Below are 12,398 nucleotides of genomic sequence, written 5' to 3'. Positions count from 1 at the left end.
ACCTCACCCCAGCCCACTTTGACAGGCTGGAATAGCTTAGGGTTGATGACAGAGTACAGCATCTTGCAATGGGTCTGGTCCACAAGATTCCCTACACCACCAAGATACCCATGTAGCCTACCTAAATACTTCCTTAATGTCAACGAAGTCCACACCCAAACACCAGAGGGAGTTCAACAAACTGAATCTGTGCAACCCAGATTCGGCACAAACAAGGGTCTAAATTAATTGCATCGCTGCCCTACCAACAGTCATTAAGACATGCGAATCCCTTGACTCCTTCAAAACTGCTCTCAAAGGGCATCTACGGACGGCTGCAATTAGAATTAGACTGGCCCCTGTAAAATCTGAATCCCCCCACCCCCTTTCCCCCTCACACTGTATATGTTTATTTTCCCTTTTTACCTCCTCTATGATGATTTCCTGTTTTGACTACAGTATATAGTTCATGTGTATATTCGTACGTCTCTAAATGTTTTGATGAATTGAAAATGGTGGGCCCTATTGTAAATAAGTGCAATGCTTTATGGTGTCGTCCACTCACTGTTAACAGTTTTTGTATTGAGTTGTACTTGAAATGTACTCTAAATCTGTAAACTGTTGTTAAATCAATCAATCAATCAATCCATTTTTAATCCCTTAGAGATTATAGCTAATCTCTTATTTTAGCATAATATACTATATTATAGTATAAAGACAGGACCTGACACAGGGTGGGGAACAACACAAGTCTCCATCCAGCCTGAATCCACCCGGGGATGTTGTGATTATGTGGTTGATGCACAATCCACTCACCTGTGTGTGTGTGTGTGTGTGTGTGTGTGTGTGTGTGTGTGTGTGTGTGTGTGTGTGTGTGTGTGTGTGTGTGTGTGTGTGTGTGTGTGTGTGTGTGTGTGTGTGTGTGTGTGTGTGTGTGTGTGTGTGTGCATGCGTGCGTGCGTGCGAGCGTGCGTGCGTGCGTGCGCGCGTGCGTGCGTGCGTGCGTTCGTAGACTCAACACCGGAAACATTATTATATATTATTAACGGCTCGTGTCTGTCCCATTCACACAAGACTGTAATACTATTAATTTATAGTATACGTAACTACCGAACAGGGGTTTCACCTTTAAAGTGGAAGTTTCCAAGTTTGGTTCCACTGGAATCTGAGATGGGTCAATCAATGGGTCAGTCAAAAAAAACGGTTTTGTGATGCTCTATCAACTCTCCAATGTTATTCTCCTCATTAGAAATGGTTCCAGATGGTCATATCTCCTACCCACCTCTTATCTCTAGAGTGTAATTATGTCATATTTAATCCCTGTAACACCACTGTTTTACACAAGATTACATTACCACATATGGCTCATTATAGCCCGGCACCATAATTTACAGTATACGCTCATATTTTCCCTTAATCATTAATCCTCCTGTTAGACTAATTACCTCATAAAGCATGATGAGTAATAGCATGATGAAGAATGATAGGAAAGAATAGAGCACTGTTTCTCATTGTCGGGTCCGGCAACCACCAGGGGTCAAAATGGACACTTACGGGCCTGTAACTCTGAGAGAGTACAAAGGGTTCCATTTAGACATTAAATCAGCACTGAGGATTTTATTGTGTGTGGCCTCAATGCATATCTTTCTTTTCAAAATATTTTTATTGAAAAAATTCAATGACAGAATTCTCAGGGGCGGGCAAATGATAAAAGGACTATGCTGCCGAGCACCCCACGCCCCTCCCAGACAAAAGAGGAAAATAATTCTCCCCTTTATATCCCAATTGATAATTAAGCCAATTCCCAGTTCCCCAGGCTCTCTACGGGTACTCCATCTCTGCTAACGCCCACAATAAGTCATTGGGAGGGTGAAGATACTAGCCTTGAGTCTCCTTCGATACCCGGGCTGTCAGGCCACCATCTTATTTTTACCTGATAGCCATCAAACTGGGGGTCATTGAAATGAAGAATATTGAGAATCACTGGAGTAGAGTGAGCAGTATGAACAAAATGGTTGAACAAGTACCTTACCCCCATTATTAATCTCTGTAACCGTACTGTGACGTGCACTGCAATATAGCTCCATTACGACCATACACCCTGCAGTGTGGTCATTGCTTTGCATTGATAAGACACTGATGCGATTGTCACTAGACCAATGACTTGACCGTGCTAAACCCTGGCTAACCACACTAACAAGACGGATTTGAGGAGATTAGGTGACAAGCTCCCCACGTCGGGGTGTGAAGGCACAGACGATGAGCCAGGGCTCAGGTGTCGTCCCTTCTCCTTCCCAACCTTCACCTCTCCATGTCTCAGATGGCCAGTGAAGCGTCGTGGGCCTTGTATGCAATCACTCAAGGGTGTCTGCAGAGCTCATGCTGGCACAGGTTCGCCACCCAACTGCCCCTGAAGGTATTGAGTTGTTTGCCTATACATCACATGATGTAGGGGAGTGACAAAAAGTCTACTTGGCGTTGTGGATATCGGATATGGCAGGGAGTGGTGATTGGACATGTGAGCTGTTCAAGAGGATTAACATAATGAAGGCTCCCCAGTGTCTTAGTTCAACGGTCACACATGTTTTAGATGGCTTTCATCAGTATTGGACAAAGGTTATTGTAACTATGCTATTCATCAGTATAGGACAAATCATGGTGAAATTAAATAATGAAGCAGTTCATTAATGTGATCCGGGCTAACTTTTATGTTTTCTTGTGTGGTCCATTTAGAAAAAAGGATATATTCATCCAAAGTATGAGGTGTAGGGAAACCTAGCATTTGATGTTGCTACACAAAATAGCCTCCCTTTGGTTTAATTTCTTCCAGGCCTCCCCCTGGGATATCTTCTTTATTCAGACAGACAGTGAGAAATCTGATAGGGAAACACCGTTTCCGTTTTTTCTCTCCCAAATGTTTTTTATGTATTTCTTCTTGGTAGGGAGGTCACAGGAGGACATTTTCAGACTGGACTTCAACAGGTTATAAAATGCATGAGTAATGCTGGTGAGGACTGGTTTAACCGGTATACCGGCATGCCACACGTGCCACAAGCCAACCGAGGACCTCGGTCCCTCGGTTGGCATAATTTTGTCCGAGGCTGGACAAAATTATGCTTCTGGACAAAATTATGCTTCTTTATACATTTGAAACATGGGACATTAAACTATTACACAATTGGAAGTAGCTTTTGCCATCAAAAGGTATACATGCACGCGCGCGCGCGCACACACGCACGCACGCACGCACGACCTATACAGAGGACTATAATACAACCTATACAATAGAGACTTGACTGACAGAAGCAGATGGTGGTCATGCAGTGGGACATGGCATAGAGCATATGTCACCATAAAACAGCATGCATACACACTATAATCCTGGTGCATTACATGGACGCAGTGCAGATATAATGCAGATTATAAAATAACGGATAAAAGTTAATAGGTGTATAAAATATGAACTCAATTTATAGAAATTGGTGCAGGGTTGGGGAAGTGTTTTTAATGGTTAGAGGTAGTCTACTGTCCTGTATGTGGATAATGGATATAGTCGCAAGTTTGATTCCCACATACACCAGCTATTTCTAGCTACTTTTTAGAGAAATTTCTCCCTGGGACCCAAACTAGTGATAATAGCAGATCTACAAGCTCACAACGCATCGCTTCGCGACCGTGTTGCGAGCTTAGTAGATTGGCTATTTTCATTACTTCTTAAACATTTTCTTTCTAATTTATGGAATTTCTTAGATTTTTCTTTGCTTTCTTCATGAAAATCATTGCATTTTGTTTTTAAATCATGAAAATATTAGCTTTTTTGGAAATATTTTTTGAAAATGTAGGAAACAAAAAATAAAGGGACAAATCTGTCCGCGACGCACAAATGGTTCCCGACCCAGTGTTTGGGAACCAGTGAAGTAGTGTGTCTGGGTGCTAGAAGCTGACTGTTGGTAGGGCGTTCCACATTTTGGTGGCATAGGAGCGAAATTTATTTATTTGTGCCTAACATGGTTTGTTGAACTCCCTCTGGTGTTGTGGATGTGGACTTCGCTGACATTAAGGAAGTATTTTAGACAGGTACATGGGTATCTTGGTGGTGCATTTAATTGAATGCTCAAACTCCCCCTTCTGTGTACAAAATAACTTCAATTATTGTGGAAACATATGATAACAAAGTAAAATGTTAAACCCAGGGCACTATGACATTACTCAAAATGAAATTCTAAACACAGGGACTTGGATGACAAGAGCAGTCATTTCCTTCACTTTTGGTTTTCTAAAATAGGATGCTGAGAAGTCGTGACATGAGGAGGGTTGTGAGTCACTTGTGACATCATGATAAATTGTCATTTCCTGAAACCAAAGAAATGAAACTAATTTCACGAAGGTTGCAGTTGAAAGCCAGACAAACCTCTAATACTATGTTTTAGTATTAATGTAGACAATTCAAAACAGGCAAACAGCTATTCAATATCAATGTCTTAAGATAAAGATCATGATCTTGTAGATCTGCAATTTTAGTCAAATGTTTGCTCCAGTGTGTAATCTTATCTGAGGTTTGGTTTTTTAAACAAATTCCTAACAAACCAGAACAATAAATGTGTTCCGTCGGTCGGTCGACCTTGTTTTACTGTTTCTACTCAAAAGACAATAATTCTCTTTTGAACAAAGGCAGTCGTAAAGAGAGGTGGACTGTCCAGAGAATCCATGTTTATGATAGGAAGTTCCTGTCTGACACACGCACGCATGCACGCACGCGCACACACACACACACACACACACACACACACACACACACACACACACACACACACACACACACACACACACACACACACACACACACACAGGTCTGTGACCTTGAGGGAAGTGGCAATGTCAGACATGGACATTCCAAAGACACAAAGGCTTATAAAAGGGTGCTCAATATCAGCAACCCTTTAACATTTAAGCACGGTACACATTAGTTTAGGGAATCTTTCTCAGCAAATGTCTCCAGCTGAATGAAATTAGGTTTTGAAATTCTCTGTGTCAATTGTCGCTTTTAAGTTCCGCGTGATGTAACAATGGAGGCTTTGTAGCTCTTTGACCAGATCCTGGTAGCGACGTCCGCGAATCTGGTGACTTGGTCTTCTGTCCACCCAACTCTGTCCGCCTGTCTATTTATCCTCTACAATCAAAGCAAACCCTCCTCTGCACTTATTAGTCTTGGCAGATCACAAGGTCATCTGACCATAGACGGGATCAGATCCACATAATAATGTCAAATCAAGAGCATTCATTTAACTCTGAGAGTATACAAACGTAACCAAATGCCAAATAGACGTGTATACCCTCTGAGAGTTTCAATTGGATAAATTAACACTGAGGACTGAACTGTGCGAAGTTGAGATTGTGTACTTACTTTTCAGCTCAATCAATTCCACAAGATAAGATAAGATAAGATAAGATAAGAGTATAGTATAGCAGTGGCTCCGAGCCTCTGCCAGATGAACAAAAGCCTGATATCTCCCCTGGCTGGGGGAATTCAGCTTAAGATGTTGGCTTACCACATGGGAGACCGGGGTTCGATTCCCGGGCGTTACACAGGTACAGGTGAGAAAGAATGAAGGAAACACCAAAGATAAATGATTATAACATAATATAGTTAGACTTATATATCGGCACTGGGTACCTGAGCATACCTACAATAATAGTTTCCGGTGAATATATAAATGAATATACTGCAGTGCACAGCCAATTATTAGAGTGTGTAGATAATATATATAGTCTATTTACAATAGCTGTATGGAGGGATGTATGCATTGTCTATTAACAATCCATCAACAATGAATAAATGAATATGTCTGACATCAATGGATATACACCATATGAATGTATGCACAGTCTGTAAACAGTAATAATGAATAAGATGAATGCATATGTATTCATAGTGATGCACCGAATATTCGGCTGCAGAAGATATTCGTCAGAAAATGGCTAAAAATGCATTTTCGGCCTATTCGGTTTCGGCCCTAATAGGCAGAAAATGTATCACCGAATAGTATATGCAATTAATGCATTCAAAAGAGCTGAATAAATGTTTTATGGACCCATAATAATGATTATTATTTAAATGACATCCATAAACTATCCACCTTCCACACATCATGTATGCGAAAGATCCTGCACATATTCTGGCCCAAGACCATCTCAAACAATAACCTCCTCAACATCACCCAACAAGACAACATGCACAGTATAATCAATAAACACAGGTGGACCTGGATTGGCCATGAGCTCAGAATGGACATCAACGCAATACCAAGAGTCGCACTACACTGGACCCCAGAAGGAAAGAGAAAGAAAGGCAGGCCCAAAATGACATGGATTATAGGACGATGGAGAAGGAGCTCCAGCAACAACATCAGAGCTGGGGGACCATAGAGAAGATGGCCAAAGACAGATACAAGTGGAGGAACTTTGTTGCTGCCCTATGCGCCAGCCGGCGTAATGGGGATAAGTATTAAGTAAGTAAGTAACATTGCCCTGACACTTCCTCATCAAGGGAAATGCCACCAGCAGTGCAGGAGAGAAAATTTACAAGCAATCAGTGAACATGTAAATACCAACACACCAGTTTAAAACATTAGTCCTTTCATGTTATAGAGAGCAGTTTTATGTATATATAGGGCACGGGTTGCCCCATGACACAATGTATTTGCATGGTGTGTGCGCGTGAGTGTGTGTGTGTGTGTGTGTGTGTGTGTGTGTGTGTGTGTGTGTGTGTGCGTGTGCGTGTGCGCGTGCCTGTGTGTGTGTGAGCGTGTGTGTGTGTGTGTGTGTGTGTGTGTGTGTGTGTGTGTGTGTGTGTGTGTGTGTGTGTGTGTGTGTGTGTGTGTGAGACGTGTGTGTGTGTGTGTGTGTGTGTGTGTGTGTGTGTGTGTGTGTGTGTGTGTGTGTGTGTGTGTGTGTGTGTGTGTGTGTGTGTGTGTGTGTGTGTGTGTTAAAATAAGCGTTAAATAAGAATTGTGAGCCCTCCCTTTATGAATTGAGTTCCATGTATTTCAGTTTGGCTCGGCATCAATGAAAGTGCAATGTGCGTATAACTATCACAGAAATGTGGTGCACAGTGTTCACTGTTGCAGAAGTGAAAGTGAGAAGTGAACACAAGGGACTGTCACAAGGAGGTGGAACAAAATGAAGAGGACCTTTTGTTAAGCAAATGTCAATTGTTAACCATAGACCTGTATGGAAAAAAACACCTACTCAATCAATAGTTTTTAACCACTTGAAAGTAGTATATAGCATCCCTATGCTGAGGGATTTGGTGATCGACCACTGGGAGGTCAGGATTGTGAAAGAATGAACGACAGCATTTTTTTAGCATTCAATTGTTTCATTACGTTGTCAGAAGAGTTGAACATGTTTTTCCCCATTTTGAACATTTTCTAAAATAGTGAAAATAGCAGATCTACAGACTCAATGCGTTGTGACTTGTGATGCAATACGACTATGGCTATTGGCTACATTTGATATTTGACCTATACTGTAGTGTAGGACTTGGTTAATCCAACATCATACACGCACTGTATTATATCTTTTTAATCCCACGACTTTGTAACCCATTTTTCACCTGGTGCCAATTGCTGTAATCCTGGACTACAGATTACTGCATGTTTTTTCTGAGGGTATAGCCTACCTACCCTAGGGGACATGGGGAGAACATGCAAACTCCATTCCTTTCGCCAACCCCACTAGGGTATGACGCAGAGGAGAGAACACTCCCTCAGTGCCGGGAATTGAACCTTCTAACTGTAAGGCGACAGCGCTACCGACTGCGCCACTGTGTGCCCCCCCCCCCCCCCCCCCCGTCGTACTTTTATGCAAAGGCCTGGCAAATGACCTGGCTTTGTCCCTCTCCCTCAGTCGCACAACCATATTTAAATGACCTGGCTTTGTCCCTCTCCCTCAGTCGCACAACCATATTTAAATGACCTGGCTTTGTCCCTCTCCCTCAGTCACACAACCATATTTATGATCAAATTACCTGGCTTTGTCCCTCTCCCTCAGTCACACAACCATATTTATTGTGCACATTACATATAGTACATCTGTCGGGTGGAAACCTTGTATGTCCAAAACCTTCCCTTTTTCATTATTGTTTTAAAAACATTTAAAATGGAAAGTGGAAATAGCCGATCCACAAGCTCGATCACATCATGTTGTAATATGTTGTCTTGTAGATCTGCTATTTGTGCAGTTCAGACTTTGAGAAAAATAAATGACGAAATATAAAAGGACATTATTTAAAATGTTAACCTTTCTGTAATGATATGCCCAAAATAGTGACGCAGGTTGAAAATGGTTAAATTAGGGTATAGAATTTGCCTCTGTAAATTGGTAAATGAGTGCACAAAGACCTGATATAGTAAATAAAAAATATTGGTTGTTTAGTTGTATAATATTTCAATGAGTGGTCATTGTCACAAACTTCCAAGTCACACCTGGACTTGTCTCGTGGCACACTGAGATATATTCTTTATCCATGATGTAGTAATAGCTGCAATAATAAATGTTCCTGGTGTATTTGTAGGAGGCAACATTAGGCATGTGTGTACGAGTGCCTGCATGTGTGTCCATTTTCAACAGATCAGAGCTAAGCTTTCACCAAATAACTATTGTTTGTTACTTTCCACTCTGGTAGGAAGAGGAAACCATTTCTATGGTGATAAGGCCAAGCCAAACAAAACAAATCTTTAACCTTATCTGACCATTGGATTGATAGAAGATCATGTTCATAATAAAGACATACACTAAGTGTATTTGGTGCATTATACCAGTGGTTTTCAAAGTGGGGTCCGGGGACCCCCAAGGGACATTGAGGAGTTTCCAGGGGGTCCCCATTAATCATTGAATACGCAACAGGCTGGAACGTTATTTTTGAAGATTCCTGGTCCTGGGTTGCAAGATTATAGCATCAGAATCAACCACTTTAACCTAGGCTACATCTATATTCAGAATATGTTGAATTTGATTTTTTTATAGGCCTATTTGAGGTACAGCAGTAGTGAAGTAGAGTGGTTGTTATATTAGTAAAATAGTATATAGTAGACTATATGCTGATACACCAGATCACCATGTGTAGACAGTCAAATGAGGGAAATTCCCCAGACACCGCCCCTAACCACCTATAACTGCCACGCTCCATTTCACTGTTTGTGTATGTGGTCTCTCTCGGTTCTCCTGAAAGCTTTACAATAATACCACTGACGCAGGCTCTGACCTAGACTGTAGGTTAGATTTCCCATTCCACCATCACAGCTATTTGGGATCTGATTTAAATGGAGAGGGGGTAGACAACGATAAGAGATAAGAGATGGAGGGAGGAAGGGAGATGAGAGACAGACAACTCACTGTTACAAAAACAGGAAGAAAAAGATAAATGGAGACGATAGAGACAGACAGACAGAGAAGTTGAACAGGAAGAGGCTATTCAAAATGAAAGTCACTTGAAGAACAATAATTGAACCTCTTCATTTCCGTGTGTGTGTGTGTGTGTGTGTGTGTGTGTGTGTGTGTGTGTGTGTGTGTGTGTGTGTGTGTGTGTGTGTGTGCGTGCGTGCGTGCGTGAGTGTGTGTGGGGAAGGACAGACAGACAGACAGACAGACAGACAGACAGACAGACGTGTTGAGAGAGAGAGAGAGAGAGAGAGAGAGAGAAAGACAGAGGGAAGGAGGAAGAGAGGGTGCAACACTGTGTGTGTGCGTGCGTGCGTGTGTGTGTGTGTGTGTGTGTGTGTGTGTGTGTGTGTGTGTGTGTGTGTGTGTGTGTGTGGGAGGGGGGGATACAATCTATCTTAAGCCAATGTTCTGTGATCTATGAGAGATAATGAGATATTTTCTGCTTTCTCATGGTCTGACACAAAGAGAGAGAGGAAGCATGGAGACTGGAGAAAGAGGGAGGAATGGTGGATGCGAGAGAAAGCAGGAATGATGTAGGAATGTATGACACAGAGTGTGACAGACGGACAAAAGATAAATAGAGCGAGAAACTGGTAGGATGTCTGATCTCACATCCATTGGACATGTGTGCGTGCGCATGTGTGATTGTGTTTGTGCAGTGTGTGCGACTGTGCGTGCGTGCGTGCGTTCGTGCGTGATTGTGCATGCTTGCATTGCCAACCGCCATCCCAGCCAATGACATTTTTGAGAGCACTCAATTTGGTCTTCTTCTAGAAGTCGAGCAATTATGGGTGGGTTGTATATCTGCATGGGGAGAGTCTTTGACCTTTTGAAGCATTCTTTGAGTATATATAGGGGCTATGTTTGATAAGACAGGGAGTCAGGGGAGTAATGTTAAACGAATAGTCCCAGTTATGATTCTCATGGTTGTGTTAAGCTAGTCCACATGTTGTGTATGGGATGACCTGGACCAGACAGGGGTACAATATTCTGCTGCAGATCATGAAAGGACCAGTGCTGAGCTGCAAAGTGAGCTTGTTTCTGGACTTCACCTTATCCGCTCTCCCTCTTATATGTTATATTTTTTATCCCACGATTTTGTAACCCATTTTTCACCCCTGTGTCAATCATCTAATGTTATCCTGGGCTCTACACACCCTCCGCCAACCTAGTCCCCATATATGGGGGACAAGGGGAGAGCAACGGACTTGAACTCATGCTTCCTTCATGCTTGAGTGTCCAAGTTGCTCCTTTACACCTGACAGGGGGGAGTTTCCCTGGTTGGACGTAGCGCGTGGAAGGAACACGTTATTCCAACCAGTTCCTTTCCCCTCCATCAGGCGCCCCGGCTGGCCAGGGGGAGGCAGTTTAGAGACCAGGATTACCTAGATTGTTATTTTCTAGTGGGTTTCACCATGCCAACCAATCCATTTGCACTATTTGTGGCCTCTTGCAACCTTATCTGCCAACCACCAAATCTTAACACAGAAACACAACACTGTGAATACTAGTGACACATGCTCAACGTTCAGGAAAATGCTGACAACAGGGAACATGGTGGCTGTGAATACAGTAAATGTGAGAAATAAAAGTATTGCTTTGAGTCCTCCTCTGGCATACTGTCATGTGTTATGTGCATATTGTACTGTATGGTCCCATACGATAGGTAGAGTAGAGCTTTCTCAAGTATTTTCTATCAATAATTAATTGAGCTCCGGGGAAGGCTATTGGTCACTAATGAGGCAATTAAAGAGAAAGCTTATTTGATTCACAAAGTCCTCCCTCAAAAGATGTTACTTGAGTGTTATGGTTTTTAGGAAATACTTACAATGTGAAATAAGAATAAATGGCATGAACCCTATAGTACAAAAAAATATATAGTGCAAAGAAAACAATTTAGTAACATCAAAAACCTAGGCTAGAATCTGTCCAAACAACATGCTATCTAAATATAATTCTTAACCATTCATATACAGGAGCAGCTCTTCAACAGTTGTCTGAAATAAATAAATACATTTTCCATTCCTACAAAATGTGCATCCAATGTAAAACAGAATTAAGAGGAAGTAGACTAATCAATTCATCACGCATTTGTTCAATATGATGTGTTGGTTATGGTATTCATAGCAATTCGCATCATCTATATCCCTAGCAAAGTAGGTGGCTGTATGAACACATAAGTAAGGCACTATGGCCTGCCCTATCTAATAGGCTTCTTTTATAATTACAAGACCAGTGCCCAGCTGTAGAGCACTGAGTCTGTAACGATGGAGGTTGGAGATCCATGCCCCAACCAGCTAGGCAATACCCGTTGTACCCGTGTCAGGGTACCCGTTCCATCCATCTGTCTGCCCCTTTTATGCCCATATATGGAGATTTCTTAAATGTTTTTTTATTTAATATTTTGTATAGAGAGACAGACAGTAGGCTGACTGTAAATGGGGGAGAGGCATGCAGTAAAGGCCGTCGGGATCGGGAGTCGAACCCGCGGCACACTGCCAGACTCTATACCGGTCAAGGTGCCTGGACCGCTGAGCCACGGCCCAGGCCCATATATGGAGATTTCTGTATCGGTCTCTCTGTGTCCCTTTATTCCTATATATGGAGTTCTGTGTCAGGCATGCCCAAATATGAAGTGTTGTGATGTCAGAACAGGCCAGCTCCATATATGGAGATATAGGGGTGATCAGGTTCAGAGCCCGGGCAGAGTGCACAGCACTCCCTGTGGCGGTGTGGAACATGTGTGTTGAATTCGAAGTCGGTGGGGCGAATGGTTCTCGAGTTGCATGGATTACAGATTTACACACGTACGTCGTACACACAGAGACTTGGCGCATTCATAGATAGATGGATGGTTCTTCTGTTGCTCACTAAACAAATGTCCTCATAAACGTGAGGCTTGGGTTTTTTGAGGGGCGCTAGCCAATGCATGGCTTTTGAAGAATAAGTCATATGGCAGCCAAGTCTATGGGATT

The sequence above is a fragment of the Protomyctophum bolini genome (genome assembly GCF_963924005.1).
Source record: "Protomyctophum bolini genome assembly, chromosome: 14".
Lineage (NCBI taxonomy): Eukaryota > Metazoa > Chordata > Actinopteri > Myctophiformes > Myctophidae > Protomyctophum > Protomyctophum bolini.
The sequence above is the reverse complement of the archived record's forward strand: the minus strand, read 5'-3'. Positions refer to the sequence as shown.